Genomic DNA, 17,861 nt, shown 5'->3' with positions numbered 1-17,861 from the left:
CCAATACCTTAGAAGCACCCTCCTTCCTCACTTTGATTCCTCCCTCCAGCCCAGCTCCAATGACATAGCTGCTGTTAAAACATAATTGATCCGGAGCAGCTGGGCCCCTTAGCAGTAGTGAGCATTTGTGAGCCCACCCCTTCTCTCCTGGACCCTGGGGAATGGTTCTGTCCACCCTACACTCCAGGAAGACCAAGGCACCCAGGCAGAACCTAGAGACCAGTGAATTTCCCGCCAAAGGCAGCACTGGCCCAGATGGTCTGTGTAATTTCGTCAAACCATTGAGAGTCTGCTAACAATAACCTCACTTTGCCATTAGTCCGTTCACCCCCAAGGTCTTGTCTTTTCTGGAAAAACAGCCATGACATATAGATTAATTAGAACCAGTAATCAGATTACTTTTTGGGTAAGAGGTGAAACAAGAAAGTAAGCTGATAAAAGGAGTTGGTCACTCCCAGACTATGGCCTGGAGTCATAACTTTTCAGACCAGCTACTCACACCTGCTCCTTGTACTTGTAGAGTACCTCAGCTTCAAGTCTTCAGGACAGGCAGATTTTGCCAGTTGTCAGCGATTAGGAGATTTGTCTCACCTTGACCTTGATGTTACTGACCATGGGTTCTTGGGCACTCGGTGCAATAGAAATTGACATGAGGCCAAAAGAGCCTTCCCAGACAAGGCTTCATTGGAGCTTATGCCCGGGCATAAGGTAGAGAGAGAGAAATCCCTGACTGACCCTCTGAAAAGAGCCGATTGGGATTTCTTCTTCTTCTTCTTCTTTTTTTAATTGACACAGGGTCTTGCTCTGTGTTGCCCAGGCTAGAGTTCAGGGGCATGATCACGGCTCACTGCAGCCTCTACATCCTGGACCCAGGTGATCCTCCCACCTCACCCTCCCAAGTAGCTGGGGCTACAGGCACATGCCACCATGCCCAGCTAAGTTATGTATTTTTAGAAGAGATGGGGGTTCCTCCATGTTCACCATGCTGGTTTCAAACTCCTGAGCTCAAGCCATCTGCCCGCCTCAGCCTCCCAAAGTGCTGGGATTACAGGCATGAGCCACCGCACCCAGCCCCAGTTGAGATTTTTTTATTATGTGAAGTACAGGAATTGATATCAGGGTAGGGTATGCAGTCTGGGCTGGGCAAAGCATGTGAGGGGGTAGGGTATGCAAGTCAATGTATCTGGTTGTGATGATTATCTTGAGTCATGGGCCATCTGGTGGTCTGGCTGGCAACAGCAAGGCTGTAAATCAGTTGTTCAGCATTCCTTCCTGAGGTGGGACACTCTGCAACCTTGGTTCCATATTTTGTATCTCTTAAGTCCAGTTCCTGGAATTCTTTAAGTAAAAGGCATGGTTAAACATTATGAGAGCACCGAAGAACAATATAGAATGGCTGTTTTCTTTGTATGACTAAAGCCTTGGAGTGAGTGGGTGTGGTGTCAGTGAGGTAGTGGTGTGGGTCTCATGGTCAGTGGGAATGCATGAAAGAATGCTCTCCTGCGGGTAGCTGAAGCCAGGCTGAATTCCTGCTCTGTCACACTGCTCTGAAACACAGCCCAAGGAGGAGGATGCATCCGAGCTGCACCTGGGCCTCTGCCTCCGTCCTATACTTTTTCTCCCTGATCTGGTGAATTTGCATGGTTTTTAGGTGAACCAATTGTCTTGGTACAGTAGGGCTGTCATAACAAAATGAAACAGCCTGGGTAGCTTCAACAACCAAAGTTTATTTTCTCACAATTCTGGAAGCTGGAGTTCCAAGATTCAGGTGGCGGCAAGTTTGGTTTCTCCTGAGGCCCCTTCTTGGCTTGCAGATGGCTGCCCTCTTGCCTCCTCTTCATGTGATCCACCCTCTGGACTTGTGCCATTGTCGTCCCTTCCTTTTCTTAAGGACACCTATCCTATTGGATTAGGGCCCCATCCTAATGGCCTCATTTTAACTTAGTCACCTCTTCAAAGACTTTCTCTCCAAATGTGCTTATATTCTCAGGTACTAGGGATTAAGACTTCAACATATGAAGTCTGAAGTGGACAAATTTAACCCATAACACCAATTGACCAAGCCTGGTCCTGCCTCAGCATCAGAACACTGCAGGAACCTCCATGGGGTACAGATTCATCTGTGAGTTTATTCCTCTCATGCATCCGTTTATAGAATCAGGCACCATCTCTGTGTGGGTGCATAGTCAAAGGAAATGCAATGAGAGAAAGACAGGAATATGTTTAAAAGTCATCAGTGGCTATGAAAGTCTGAATTCGCTTTCATGTGGCTTATAATGATTCTTAGGTGACTGTGGCAGCCCACCTGTCTCGAGAGAGACTCTTATTAGGGGTAGGTTGAGTAAGGGAAGCTTGTGGACCAGTAGGCTCCAGAAACTATGTCAGGAATTGTTACCTTCCCTTCTGGGCCCCTTCCCTCCCATCGCCTTTCTGGGCCAACTCCCTGATCTGTTAATAGATTCATTGGCATAAATCTCTCAGTGTCTTGCCAACAATTACATATAGATACAGACAGTGCCTGACTTACAATGGTTCGACTTATGATTTTTTGGTTTCAAGATGGTACAGAAGTGTCATGCATTCTGTAGAAACTGTACTTCAAGTACCCATGTAACCATTCTGTTTTTCATTTTCAATATAGTATGCAATACATTACATGAGATATTCAGCACTGTATTATAAAATAGGCTTTGTGTTAGGGGATTCTGCCCAACTGCAGTTTATGTTCTGAGCACATTTAAGATAGGGTAGGCTAAGGCTATGATGTTCAGTAGGTTATTGTATTCAATGCGTTTTTTTGTTTGTTTGTTTGTTTGTTTGTTTGAGATGGACTTTCACTCTCGTCACCTAGGCTGGAGTGCAATGGCACAATCCTAGCTCACTGCAACCTCCACCTCCTGGGTTCAAGGGATTCTCCTGCCTCAGCCTCCCAAGTAACTGGGATTACAGGCGCCCACCACCACACCCTGCTAATTTTTGTATTTTTAGTAGAGATGGGGTTTCACCATGTTGGCCAGGCTGGTCTTGAACTCCTGACCTCAGGTGATCCACCCGCCTCAGCCTCCCAAAGTGCTGGGATTACAGGCATGAGCCACCGTGCCTGGCCCTTAAATGCATTTTTGACTTATGCTTTTTTCAATTTATGATGGGTTTATCCAGATATAATCCCATTGCAAGTCAGAGAGCATCTGTGTGTTTTTTTTTTTTTTTTTAATCTGCCCTTAGTGTTCATTCCCCCTGGAAGTTGGGAAACTAACCTTAGATGGATGAAGAGAGGAAAATTCATTTATGTTAGTTATTGCCTCCCATCTTAATGCTGCTTTCTTCCCAGAGGCATGTGGTTGGCCATGCCACTTCCTCTCCTTCTTCCCCTGCTGTGGGATATCCTTGATCCTGAGATTTCAAGGCCAACAGGTGGCCTCTGACCATGCTTTGCAAAATGTTTCCAAGATTGGTTTTTAGTAAAGACCATTTCTTCCCTGAAGACACCAACATCCTCAGCTGGAGTGAGAACAGGGTTTCTGAGAGCCTGCCCTGAGAATGTCAGAGCCTAAAGCCTGGTGTTCTTGGTAACCGCCATCCATGATGGAAGCTCAGGGATTGACTGGGTCAAGCCATAGGGGAGCTAAAAGCAACCCTCGTGGCCCGTCATCACCTGCCGGTTCCCTGCTGCTGATACTCAGGTCCTGGTCTCCACAAGAGGACCCTGTAGAGAAAGGGTGTTCCCACAGGCTAAGGGGCCCCTCTGTGAGTATGGTAGGAAGACCCACTACTTTTTCTTTATAAGCCAGCTTCGGCTTTGGTCTGAGATGAGAGAGGAGGTGATTGCTACCAGGAGAGGAGATCAGGAATCTCATTATCGAAGTAGTCCAGCTGCTGTGTGCTGAAAGAGCTGTTCCTCCTGGCAGCCTGAGTACATCTATAAGTTCCTCCTTGGCTTCACAGGCAGGTTTCTGCCAATGGAAATGGTATCTTGACTTATTTATAACAGTAATCATCATACTATTCTTTTATGTTTGCATAGTCTGACTCAACTTTGAAACCTCTTTTACATGCCTGACGTCATTGACTCTTCCCTACAGCACAGGAGAGGGGAGGTACTAACCTCAGAGCATGGACATTCTGGAAGGAGAGCCGGGATTTAGACTCCAGCTCTTGGATGTCAGTGCTCCTTCTATTGATTACAGCTTTCTAATGTCTGTATATGGTTGCCAATAAGGAAGGTAGTTTGGGAATTGGAAAACCATTTATTATTGTTGTCTCTTCTCCGTACTAAAGGCAGTGTTGGACTGCTCATTGTGTGTAATACCCTGCACTTAACCTTCACAACCAACAGTAAGAGGAGGCCTATCATTAGTCCCATTCGTCAAAGTCACCCACGAGGTCCTACCAGGGAGATGAAGAAATGTGGGCCACATGAGACACCTGCCCTGAATGGCACATGGTTCAGTACAACCACACCTCAAGAGTGCTGTTCAAAGGCCACTGTTGCACCAAAGGATGTATCAAGTTGCCCGCTTGGGCCTGCCCTCTTCCACGTTGTGTATGAGTACTTAGAAGAAGATTGGCATTGACGGCAGGCTGATCGAGTTTTCAGGTGGTAGATTTGGGAGGGAGAGAAGATTATGTTAATGAATCAGAGTCCAAAAAGATCTCAACAGACTGGTGCAGTAGACTGAATCCAACAAGATGACATTTTTAAAGGATACCTGTGGATCTGCAGCTTGGCAGCAAAATGTGTGAAATAAAACTTAGGGATGAGGCAGCTATCAGAAATGAAAAATCTAGATTGGATCTCTGGCTGCATTAATAGGAGAATAATGTCTAGAACAGATCTGTAGGAGCTGGTCAGACCCCACCTGTAATGCTCTCCCTTCTGAGTTCCATGGTCTGTGAAGAACAAGAGGAGCCAAGAGAACCGAGATTGGGGAGTAATTAAAATGATGTTTTGTAAGGAATCGTTTAAGAAGACATCTCAGGATGTTTAGCCTGAGAGAAGGAAGTTTCAAGGAACAAATATTTGGCAAGATGTTCCATGGAAGGGGGATTAGAGTGGTTCATAGTGACTCCCAAAATGCAGACATGGGAATCGTGAGTGGTCATTACACGGGAGTTTGGCATAAAGGAGAACTCTCCAACAGTTGGGACTGAACTCGGGAGGTGCCACTAAACTGGCACACCGCTTACCTGGCTCACCACTTACCTGGCACACTGCTTACCTGATGCACCACCCTAGATGGAGCCTGCAGTGAAGCCGTGCCTGGCAGACCCTGGGCAGGAGTGTGGGTGAGCGACTGCACTCCTAGAGAAGGGGCCTGCAGAGAATGGTTACCTGTGGGTTTTTTCTTGCCTGTTGCGAGTCTGTTAGCCCCAGCTTCAAGGTCTAAGACCTGAGTCCGTGGGAGAATGATGATCCCTTTATGGAAATGGCGGCTGTATCAGGGATGAACGAGCAGGTTGGCAAGAGGAAGAGCTATGCCTCAGTATCCCATTTGTAAATAGCTAGTGGAGCCTGTGTTCATGTGTGTGTATGTGCGTGTGTTTGCGTGTGGTGCTGTTGGTAGTGGTAGTGGTAGTTGTTTGAATTCAGAGGGTTTTTTTGTTTGTTCTAAGACAGAGTCTCGCTCTGTCAACCAGGCTGGAGTGCAATGGTACAATCTCAGCTCACTACAACCTCCACCTCCCGAGTTCAAGCGATTCTGCCTCAGCCTCCTGAGTATCTGGGATTACAAGTGTGCACCACTGCACCGGCTAATTTTTGTATTTTTTAGTAGAGACAAGGTTTCACCATGTAGGCCAGGTGGGTCTTGAACGCCTGACCTCAAGTGATCTGCCCACCCCGGCCTCCCAAAGTTCTGGGATTACAGGCGTGACCCACTGTGTCTGACCCTGAATTCAGGTTTTCTTTATTTTATGAAGTAAGCACTAAAAACAAAACAATACCCCCTAAAGAGTAACAAAGCACCACAACCAATCTATCTTCATTACCAATACGTAAAGGAGATTCTAACACAGAAATGTAGGGAGGACGTAAACTCAGAAAAATCTGTATGTACATGTGCATGTATATGCATGTGTGTGTTTATGTATCACATTGTTTAAGACAACACTTCTTTGTAGACCCAAATTGGTAGCATTAGCGTTTGGGAACTGCTGTCTTAGAGTGCCTGTTTGCTGTATCCTGCTGGCTGCCTTAATTACCTTAACTTAAAAATTACCTCCTTTAAGTGAGTTCTGAAAGGGTTTTAAAGGTAACTCAGTTATCTTGAAACTAATTGTTCTGCTGTAGATTATCCTTGCTCTTACTTTCTGCAGGCTTTTTTAAAATTTGGATGAAATTCACAAAACATAAAGCTAACCGTTTTAAACTGAACAATTCAGTGGCATTTAGTACATTGGCAATATTGTGCAACCACCACTTCTATCTAGTTCCAAAATGTTTCATCACACTTCAAAATAAAACCTCATACCCATTAAGCAGTTATTCCGCCTCCCCCGCCACATACAGCCCCTGCTAATCACCAATCTGCTTTTCGTATCTGTGGTTTACCTATTCTGGACATTTCATTTAAATGGAATCATACTATATATATGTGTGCTTGTGTGTGTGTATATATATATATGACCTTTTGTGTCTGGCTTCTTTCATTTATCATCATGTTTTTGAGACTCATTTGTGTTGTAGCATGTATCATGCTTCATTCCTTTTTATGGCTGAGTATTCTTTTATTGTATGTATGTAGCACAATTTTTGTTTATCCACTCATCCATGGATGGGCATTTGGATTGTTTCCAATTTTTTGGCTCTTATGAATAGAGCAGCTATGGACATTTGTGGACATGGATTTGTGTGAGTATCTGTTTTCAATTCCTTTGGATATATACCTAGGTGTGGAATTTTGGTTCATATGGTAATTCTATATTTAACTTTTTTATTAAAAAAAATTAATTGTGGTGAAATATTCTTAATGTGAAATTTACCCACCTTAATTTTTAATGTACAGTTCTGTGGCATTAAGTATCTTCACATTGTTATGCAACCATCACCACCATCTTCTCCTGAACTCTTTGTTTTTTGTTTTGTTTTGTTTTTTGAGACAGGGTCTAGCTCTGTCACCCAGGCTGGAGTACAGTGATCTGGGCTCGCTGCAACCTCCGCCTCCTGGGTTCAAGCGATCCTTCCACCTCAGCCTCCCCAGTAGTTGGGGCTACAGGTGCACACCACCACGCCCAGCTAATTTTTGTATTTTTTGTAGAGAAAGGGTTTTGCCGTATTACTCAGGCTGGTCTCAATCTCCTGGCCTCGGCCTCTCAAAATGCTGGGATTACAGGTGTGAGCTACTGTGCCCAGCCCTCTCCTGAACTCTTTATCTTGCAAAACTGAAACTCTGTACCCACTGAATAATAACTCCCTATTCCTCCTCCCTTGCAACCCCTGAAAACCGCCATTCTGTCTATGAATTTGACTATCTCGAGTACCTCATATAAGTGGAATCATACATTATTTGTCTTTTTGTGACTGGATTATTTCACTTAGCATAGTGTCCCCAAAGTTTGTCCAGGTTGTAGCATGTGTCAGAATTTTCTTTTTATGGCTGAACAACATTCCATTATAGGATTCTCTATTCATTCATTGACAGACACTTGAGTTGCTTCCACCTTTCGCTATTGTGAGCAATACTGCTATGAATGTGGGTATACAAATATCTCTTTGAGATACCAATTCTTTTGCATATATATCCAGAAGTGATATTGCTAGATCGTGTGATCATGTGCTGACTCTATTTTTAATTCTTTGAGGAACCGCCATATTCGTCTTCCATAGTGGCTGTACCATTTTACATTCCCACCAACAGGCATGAGGGATCCAGCTTCCCCACATCCTCACCAAGACTTGTTATTTTCATCGTTTTTTTTTTTTTTTTTTTTTTTTTTTTTTTTTTTTTTTGAGACGGAGTCTTGCTCTGCCGCCCAGGCTGGAGTGCAGTGGCCGGATCTCAGCTCACTGCAAGCTCCGCCTCCCGGGTTCACGCCATTCTCCTGTCTCAGCCTCCCGAGTAGCTGGGACTACAGGCGCCCGCCTCGTCGCCCGGCTAGTTTTTTGTATTTTTTAGTAGAGACGGGGTTTCATCGTATTAGCCAGGATGGTCTCGATCTCCTGACCTTGTGATCCGCCCGTCTCGGCCTCCCAAAGTGCTGGGATTATAGGCTTGAGCCACCGCGCCCGGCCTCATCGTTTGTTAACATCTATCCCAGTGGGTGTGAAATGATACCTCACTGTGATTTCGATCTGCATTTCCCCAATGACTAGTGACTGGAGTCATTAGTGAGCAACACCACACCCAGCTAATGTTTGTATTTTTAGTAGAGACAGGGGTTCAACATATTGGCCAGGCTGGTCTCGAACTCCTGACCTTGTGATCCACCTGCCTCGGCCTCCCAAAGTGCTGGGATTACAGGCATGAGCCACTACGCCCGGCCCTTTGCCCATTTTTAAATTAGATTGAGCCTGCCTGTTTTTGTGTTTAGAGTTACGGTTCTAAACTTGCTGTTCTTCAGAAGCTAGAGTAAATATTGCATCTTATTATCCTAAGCCACATGTTTGCTGAGAACTTAGGCTACTTCAGGTGTAAGGCTACCAAGAGCCTACACAGGCACCTGAGATGAGGAGGGAGAGCAGGGCTGCAAGAGGCAGGGGCTTTAGAAGGTCCAGATTGCTCTGGGAAAGCTGGCCCAAGGGCAGCTGTTGCAATCTCTGTCCTCCAGGTCATCCTGGAACTCTTTGCAGAGATACTAGGAAAGCAACTCACGTTTGTCTCTGGAAAGACTCAGGTTCCCAGGCCTCGGGCCTGCCCTTTCATCTGTGTTTCTTCTAAGTATTGCAACATCCAGCAGGCCTCTATTCCACAGTCCCCTGGGTGAGGGGAATGTGCCCAGGGGCCCTTGACCTGCTAGCCTGGGATCGGGGAACAACACCCACAGCCTAACTCTTGGAAACAGACAATCTCCAGCCAAAGTTGCAAATGACTGAAAACGAGGGCTGGTCAGATGGGTGGTCAGTTTATACCCCCTCGACACCCCCCCCCACTACATTCCAAACAAATGGAACTGTGGAAACTAGTTCTGCTTTGCCAGCCAGCACAACTCCCTCCCAGTCTGAAACCGATGAATTCTCCTCAATTCTGGGAAGAAACTCTCTCAACAAGAGGGGAAAAGGAAGCCAAGAACCCAGAAGTCCAGTCATGTTCTCCCTGAATAATTCTCCCACGGGGGACTCACTGTCTCTGGCTTTGGTTATGTTTTCAAGTGACTGAAGGGATGATCTCCACAGGAGACCGTCTTACATAGGCAGTCGTTATAATGACCTGTCTAATCTCTCTAATGCCTAGTAGGCTCTGCCTAGCTTGTGGTGATGGGAGGAAGCATGTGAGCATGATGTGAAGGGGTGCTGTCTCCCCACAGTCCAGAATTCTCCAGGAAAGTCATACTTCTGAGTCTTGGAAAACTTTGTATCTTAAAGGTTTAATTTTTTTTTTACTAAAAGGCATGTACCCCTTAGCTAGGGTTGATTTAATATTCATCAGGTAATAACCAGGTTTTACAAAGAAATGTTGGATGCCACACAGGAGAGGTTCTAGTAGAAGATGCGCAAAACATACTTTGCCACTGTTTTGTTTTTTTTAATTGAGGTGAAATTTGCGTCACAGAAAATTAACCATTTTAAAGTGTACAATTCAGTGGTATTGAGTACATTCACAATGTTGTGCCACCATCGCCCCCAAAGGAGACCCTGTGCCCGTTAAGCCGTCACTCCCCCCGCCTTCTTTTCCCAGCCTGCCCCTGACAACCGCAAGTCTGCTTTCTGTCTGTATGGTTTTACCTATTCTGGACATTTCATATAAAGGGAATTACATAACATGTGGCCTTTGTGAACCCTTGTTTTGGTAGGCATTCTCCCCCCTCCAAGTCTACTGTCCTTGGCCATCAAGATCAGGGACTAAACTTTCTAAATATCCAGAATGAATGAAAGCTCCCTGCTTAAATCAATAGTTCCAACAACCCACAAAAGTATTTTCCAATCATTATAATGACCTCTCTACTCTCTCTAAGGCATAGTGCTAGGTAATGAAGTGGACTCTGCCTATCAGGATGGACAAGCCCTGAGCGAAGGGGGAGTGGGTAAGGCCTGAGGTGTCTCCAGGCTGCCTGGGGACCCGGGACCCAGGCCAGACAAGCAGCAGCTCCGGGGCTGCGGGAAGGCCCAGCCCTGCACACACAGCGCTGGCTCTCATGCACCTCTGAGGAGCCTGCTGCCTCTGACCACACCTTGTGTGTGCGGTTCAGGAATACCCAAGTTCATCCGCCAAATTCAGGATACAACCCTGACTGTTCCGGGCTTTTCTTTCTGCCTTTCCCTAATCTCGTCTGGGCGTGCTCTCTTAAAGGGGAAGTGGTGCGTTCTGACTGGCCAGGGCCCTCATCCAGGAGCCAGGAAACATCTACTACCACGAGTCGCGTTGCCCAGCGTGTCACTGGCTCAGCCTCCTTATCCAAACGGCAAGGCAGCCTCCCCGGGATGTGTAAGTGTGAGCGCAGGGCACGAGGGCCACACAGGACGGCGTGGGGCTGGGCGCAGGTCACGGAACAGAGATCCTGGCAGGCGGATCATGCTGGCAGCCCACAAGCCATTTAGCAAGATGAGTGTTAGCATAGACAGTGCTCTCGTTCTGTGGGCTGGAGCTGGAGCCGAGACAGGGCTGAGGCGGGGAGCAGGGAGAATAGCTGCCTCAGAAAGAGGTCAGAAGTAGGAGGCTGGGTTGGGGACCAGTCTATTTTGGACAGCCCTTCTGGAGGCACCAGCCTCCAGCCTGAAAAGGAGTGGAGTGGAAAATTTTCTAGCACACCTTTCAGAGCACCGGGAAGCCAGCTGCAATGAACCTTCCTGGCGTGTCAACCCCACCTCCCCATGTTTATGTCCGTGTATTATCTACTCAGTGCACTTACCTACTCAGCCATTGTGTTTCTTTGTTGTTTTTATATGTACTTTGTGTTAAGACATGTTCAGGGTCCTTTCTATTCAAACTGTACAAATTGCTTGAAACTAGCACCCTGGTTTTTTCCTTCTTTCCTGTCCTCAGTGGTCCTTGTCCAGTGCGTGCACACTGCAGGCCCTGAATCAACTCGGGCAGCTGGCCCACAGGTGGATCGACCAGCTCACTAGGATGCTGGGTGGCATGTCTGGCTGGTTTCCAGCTAGGGCTCTGTTTCCTGTGTGCCCAGAGAAATAAAGGGGAAAATGCACACCCACTCACACACACAGTCAGTTCCTACATGCCACAAGGCTGGTGGCAGGAAAATAGACCCTTTGCTGTGTTTTAGGCCCCTTTCTGTCCTGTGGTTTTGTGTGGTAGTGATGGTTGATCTTAAATCATGTAAAAAGTTTTGTTTTCACCAAAATAATTCAGACCTTTTGCTTCTAAAGACGGGAGAGAGAAGGGGGCCAGAAAGGAAAAAAAAAAAGTATGTGTGTCTGTACGCATATGTTGACAGGGCATAACCACACCCTACTTCAAGACAACTTCCTGTTTGCCGCTGCCAACTGCCACTCCAAGGAGAACAGAAATGGTTCCGTTATTAGTGGCTGCTGTGGGACCACGACAGTCTGTGGGGTGAGTGGCTCTGAGCGACACCATGAGCTTAGCAGTAGTGGAGACTATTCACCTTCTCTTGTAAGAGACCATGGCCCTGTGCTGTTGAAAGTAGACACTGGTGCAGTAGAAATAAAGCAGTGGTGGCCTCTCCTATCAGCCTGTGGTCCTTAAACAGTGTGCTCCCATAGGATTCTTGTAAGTGGAATAATTTAATTCAGGGGCAGGGAGAAGGCTGAGAACTGCCTACTGAGGAAAGCTACTACCTGTGTGTGTGTTTTTAATGGACATTTTCATGTATCAGGGGAACTTAACATTAAGCGCCTCCCGTGAGTTGGCACTGTGGTAGCCACCCCACGTGTTATCAATCCTCCCAACACTCATTTATTCCACAGTGAATAGAGTGAGTGTTCTTGAGGGTGAAACCCTGTGCTAAACACAGGAGATAAAAGAGTAAACAGGACACCTGCCCTCCAGGTGTGTCCAGGCGCAGGACACTTAGACCAGTAAACCAGTAATTACAGCGTGTGATGTGCACTAAGATGAGGGACTCAGTGTGCTCGAGGGGCACCTGTCCTGTTGTAACTCCATGATGTGGGTATTGTCCCCATTTTACAGGTAAGGAGACTGGGGCTCAGGGGGTTAAGTTATTTCCCCAAGTCCCAGAGCTAATGAGTGACAGAGCTGGGATTTGAGCCCAGATCTTTCTGATTCTAAAGACAGCAGTGTTTGGTCCGCATTTCCAGTGACTCCCAAAGCTTATGGAGCATGAAAATCACCTCAGGACCTTTTAAAAAAATCACAGATTTGAGGGCCCTGGCCCTGGTGTCCAAAAGTGAGGAAGTCCCTGCTGCACTGTGTGTTCTCTGATGTGGAAGTGCAGCCTGGCACTTGCTCTGCCTCCTGCAGCCAGGATCCTCCCTCCACGGGGCCTGGCAAGCCATGAAGGCTTAGCTCAAGGCACCAGGGCAAAGGCCACTGATGCTGCCTCAAGACAGCATTGGGAAGATTCGGTCCAACGGTTCAGGTATTTTTATTTATTTATTTTAAAATTTCAGCTTTTAGATTCAAGGGTTTAGATTCAATTCAGCTGTTAGATGTGCAGGTTTTCAGGTTTGTTTTTGGGTTTTTTGTTTTGTTTTGTTTTTGAGACGGAGTCTCACTCTGTCGCTCAGGCTGGACTGCACTGTCGCAGTCTCGGTTCATTGCTACCTCTACCTCCCAGGTTCAAGCGATTCTCCTGCCTCGGCCTCCTGAGTAGCTGGGATTATAGACACGCGCCACCACACTTGGCGAATTTTTGTATTTTTAGTAGAGACGGAGTTTTCCCATGTGGGCCAGGCTGGTCTTCAACTCCGGACCTCAAGTGGTCCACCTGCCTTGGCCTCCCAAAGTGCTGGGATTACAGGTGTGAGCCACCACGCCCAGCCATTTTATCAGGTATTTTAAACATTGGGAATCCCAGCTCGTGGATCTTCTCCCTAAGATCCTGGAGTCTGTGGCTCCCCCTGTGCCCGGGTCCAGCTGTCTGCCATACCTGTCTCATCAGTGCTCTGGGGGTTATGAGGTCAGCTGTGTCATCCTAAGGTAGAATTCAACAGCTTGTCTGCAAGCTGGAGGCCCCCCCAGTTTTCACCAAAGCTGTGGTGACTCCTGTGTTTAAACGCGTGTGACTTGTGCGGTGTGTGTTTGTGGTTTTGGAGGGGGCTACTCTGATGGAGAAGTTCAGTGGCATGCATATGGAGTCCTTGTCAACCCCTCTGCTACCACTGGGCCCAGATAGTGGGGAGCAGATAGAGCCATAAAAGGTCTAATGTTATGAAGAGGATTGTGGCTCTGGCTCCAGGTGGAGTCCGGTAGACTCAGGTCCTTCGGGCAGCAGCCTGCCTTCTGAGGGCCACATCCGTTCCCCTGCACTCAGAGTGACAACTGTGGCAACAAGCCAGGATCTGGAGAGTGCCGTTCCCTGAGCACAGGAAGCCCTCTGATGACGAAGGTCTAGCAGTGACAGCAACCTATTGTATCATCACTGTAATAGCCTAGTGTCTGGCACATGGTAGGTGCCAAGGAAATGCTAAGAAAAAAAAAATAGTGAATGAATGAAATAGGTTTCATTTTAACCCATATTTTTGTCTCCTTCCTGCCTTTGTATTTGCACCTACTTTCTCTCCTCTGCCTTTTCTGCTTAAGGATATGTTAGTATTTTGTTGCTGCTGTTGTCTGTTTTTATCTTTCTTCTTGGATGGACTTAAACAGCTTTAACAAATTTCCTCATCACCATGTATTTATCAAGTGCTTTTCTTTTCTTTTTTTTGAGACAGGGTCTCATTCTGTCACCAGGCTAGAGTGACAGTGGCGTGATCTCGGGTCACTGCAACCTCCGCCTCCCAGGTTCAAGCAATTCTCCCACCTCAACCTCCTGAGTAGTGGGGATTACAGGCATGCACCACCACGCCTGGCTAATTTTTCTGTATTTTTAGTTGAGACGGGGTTTCACCATGTCGGCCAGGCTGATCTCAAACTCCCGACCTCAAGTAGTCCGCCCACCTCGGCCTCCCAAAGTGCTGGGGTTACAGGAGTGAGCCACCACACCTGGCCTCAAATATTTTTCTTTAAGTAGTATTAGTCTCTACGTACTATTTGTGCCATTTTGAATTTCCTTGTGGATGTGAGTGTACCATTTTGCTTACATTTTCTTAGGTTGAAATAACTCTCTTACCTGTCTCCTACCAATTGCTTTATTATGGATTATTCAGGTTGTTTGTCGTTTTTTTTTTTTTTTTTTTTTTTTTTTTTTTTTTTTTACTGTAGTAAACAGTGCTGAGAGTATCTTTGAACTTTTTTTTTCCCCTTTGGGATATTTCCTGGAGGTCTATTTGCAAACTAACACTACCAGATTACCAGATAAAAGGCTAAGGATGCTTTTTAGTTCCTGTTATTATCACCAGGTTGCTCTCCAGAAAAACGTAATCCCTTGAAAGTACCGCTGGCAAGGTGTACATGTGCTTGTCTCCCTACAGATTCTATTTCTGTGGTTTTTCCTTTTAGCTAGGCTAGGTGTCTTGTGAGGGTATCCCTGGGGGCTGATGGAAGTATTTCAGGGCCCTGGAAACCCCCTGGGACTCCCCAGATCCTGCCCAATAGTGGTGATGCCAGAAATTTGCACCTTAGTATAAATGACAAATAGAAGAGGAGGAGGAAGGGGGAATGCCACCACAGGGGAAAAGTTAAAAAGGATCCTAAGTTACATGACTTCATAGCAGCTCTGGAATGGGAAATGCCCTTGTAAGAATCATCCCAATTGCATTTCTAAAGTGTGGAGGGAAGGGAACGTCCCAGGCAGGGTGGCATGGTAGAAAGGGCATTGGCTCTGGGGCCTGGCAAGCCTGGGCTTTCCTGCCAGCTGCTGAGGTCTGTGTGACCTTGGTCTTGTTTCACAATCTTGCTAAGCTTTAATTTCCTCATCTGATATCTAAGAAGAAAAAAAAATAATAGTAATTTCCCCATCTATAGCAAGGCAACTAACGGTCTCATACCACATGGTAGGGTTGTTGGGTAGATGAGCTGGTGAGTGAAAAGCAGCTTGCACGGTGCCTGATGTATAGTAGGTACTCAAGAAAGGCTGTTTTCCCTCCTGACTGAATGAATGTGCATGGGGTGACCAGATGACCAAAAAACCATCCCAGAGCCTAGGGATTTGGGAACTGAGCTGGCACTGGCACGAGCAGTGTAGACCACAGGCTCACGCTCATATTTGTCAAAAGAACTTAGTGCTCCAGATAGTTCATGTTGCCCAGCAGTGGGTAGGAGGTGAAGAGGGGTAAAGAAGACCCAGTATAACCTGTGCTTAAGGAACGCCTCCTCAGCTCGTCAGCCCTGCGATCTTTTAAAGAGGTACTGCAGTCTGAGAAGGGAACGGGCACTCCAGAAAAGCTCATAAGCACTCCTGGCACGGGAACTGCTTGGCACAGCTCTGCCTGCATTCGCAGCCTGTCCTATCACCTGACTTTCCTGTGTCTTCATTTCCTCCTCTGCTGAGCAAGGCTGATTCAATATCCCCTTCTAACCACCATGGCAGTAAGTTTAGTATCTAACTATGATGGTGACAAATGAGGCCACAGGCCCAGGTTCTAGCCCCAGCTCCTCCACTTACTAGTCTTACGACTCTGGGCAAGTTTCTCAAATACAGTCTGTCTCCATTTCCACAACTGTAAACTGGGGGGAATCGTTGCCTCACCAAGAGGCTGTAAGTACAGCTGGCCTGGCTCCTGGCACGGATCCCAGTACCAAGGTGCCAGCCCTGCCTCTCTCTCCAACTCCAGTTTACTTTTGGAAGAAGGTCCCTTGGAAATCAGGGTGTTCATAGGCAGCATCCTGACTGCAGCTACGAAAGCAGATTGAACCCACTGATAAGATAGAAGCCGGCTAATGCCTTGCCAAGCACCTGCCCTCAAAAGTGGGGGCTGAAGGAGACTCCATGCTGTCAAGTGAGTAAGCCAGGTGCTGGCCTAAGCCCAAGTGTGCTTACACAACCATGGCAGGCCACGAGCGACTGTGGTGCTCAAAGTCTATTGGGAGGGGGTTGGTCCCTTAAAAGCCATATTGGAAAATTCCCAACAAGTTCTTTTTAAAAATGGTGCAGGGAGCCACCTTGAGTGTTTGCGGCCGGCTCAGCCATTCATGAGGCATCTGTGCTAAGGTTTTAAATGCAGGACACTGATGCTGCAAGTATGAAAATACCTCTGTGAATTAGCGTATGGAGAAGGGAACACTGAATTTTTACTGAAATGGAATTGCCTGAGAACCTGATGGATTTTATCTTCAGAGAGTGAGGGGAGCAAACTAGAGACACCAGGGCTCCCCACGCCTATCAGATTTTTGGGATGCTGAGAGCTGGTGTCTGCAAGCTTCCTGCCTGGCTGATCTCTAGGACTGCCCCTGGAGTTGCACCTGGATGTTTAAGGAGGCTGCAGGGAAGCAGGTGGTCTTAAAACAGTCAGTTGCTGAGACCTTGGCCTGGACTTCCTGTGGTGGAAATGCACAAAAGTAAAAGGATTTGACTTTTCATTTCTTTGGTACCGGGGACCCCCAACTCTTTGTGATTGAGGTCTCAGGCAATGGTATGAGCTGCTGACTGGCACCTGCCAGCTGCCTAACACCTAAAAAGTGTTTCTTCCTCTCCCTAGGGGAGTCAGGTGCCCTGCTGAAACGCCCATAGGCAGTGGGAAAGGAGAAGTCTCGCTGGTTCTTTCAGGCTCCTCCTATCTGTAGCAGAATCTGCCAGGATTCCAAGGTGGTAGAGCCCAGAGTTAAGATAGGGGCTCTGAAAACATCCCCAGATCTGATGTTTTCCAGCTCTGTGACCTTAAGCAACTCATTATATCTCTGAGCCTCAGGAATTATACCTCAAGGAAATAATTGTAAATCACTTTTTAAATCAGTTCTTTAAGAGACAAATAGGGCCGGGCGCGGTGGCTCAGGCCTGTAATCCCAGCACTTTGGGAGGCCGAGGCGGGCGGATCACGAAGTCAGGAGATTGAGACCATCCTGGCTAACACGGTGAAACCCCGTCTCTACTAAAATACAAAAAATTAGCCGGGCATGGCGGCGGGCGCCTGTAGTCCCAGCTACTCCGGAGGCTGAGGCAGGAGAATGGCGTGAACCGGGGAGGCGGAGCTTGCAGTGAGCCGAGATCGCGCCACTGCACTCCAGCCTGGGCGACAGAGCAAGACTCCGTCTCAAATAAAATAAAATAAAAGACAAATAGTAGGTCGACAGTGAGAGAATAGCTAAATAATCTACAGCACATTAATGATTGAATATTACCTAATGGTTTAAAATAGCAAGTATATGGGAATTTCATATGTATATGCAGAATAATGTTAGTTGACAAGGAATAGTCCAAAATGTCCATTGATTACAGCTTTGTTTTTAATAAAACTTACCTGTAGAAAAGAGAAGCTAGTAATGCCTCTCATTTTTTTGGGCGGGGGGCCCGGGGGACAGAGTCTCACTCTGTTGCCCATGCTGGAGTGCGGTGGTGACACGATCTCGGCTCACTGCAGCCTCTGCCTCCCAGGTTCAAGTGATTCTTCTGCCTCAGTCTCCCAAGTAGCTGGGATTACAGGCGCCCGCCACCACGGCCTGCTAATTTCTGTATTTTTAGTAGACACGGGGTTTCTTTTTTTTTTTTTTTTTTTTTTTTTTTTTTTT

The 17,861-nt window shown here is 46.9% G+C and overlaps 1 protein-coding gene across 15 annotated transcripts in view; it reads left to right on the top strand.

Annotated features, from left to right (window-relative positions):
* Nucleotides 1-17,861, top strand: part of ATXN7L1 (ataxin 7 like 1) — a 282,375-nt gene that overhangs the window by 187,638 nt on the left and 76,876 nt on the right. For 2 of the 15 annotated variants that reach the window (XM_017874670.1, XM_017874665.1), the window contains exon 1: nt 10,464-10,580. The exons of 9 other annotated variants lie outside the window; for them this stretch is intronic. The gene's annotated coding sequence lies outside the window, so the exon portion shown is untranslated. Of the gene's footprint in view, nt 1-10,424; nt 10,581-11,550; nt 11,670-11,813; nt 11,847-17,861 lie in introns of those variants that run through there. 4 more of the 15 variants (XM_017874671.1, XM_017874664.1, XM_017874668.1 and 1 more) reach the window with 4 other exon arrangements.

Source organism: Rhinopithecus bieti, unplaced genomic scaffold (genome assembly GCF_001698545.2).
Source record: "Rhinopithecus bieti isolate Rb0 unplaced genomic scaffold, ASM169854v2 scaffold_7414, whole genome shotgun sequence".
Classification (NCBI taxonomy): domain Eukaryota; kingdom Metazoa; phylum Chordata; class Mammalia; order Primates; family Cercopithecidae; genus Rhinopithecus; species Rhinopithecus bieti.
Note: the sequence above shows the minus strand (reverse complement) of the source record. Positions and strands in the feature narration are given on the sequence as shown.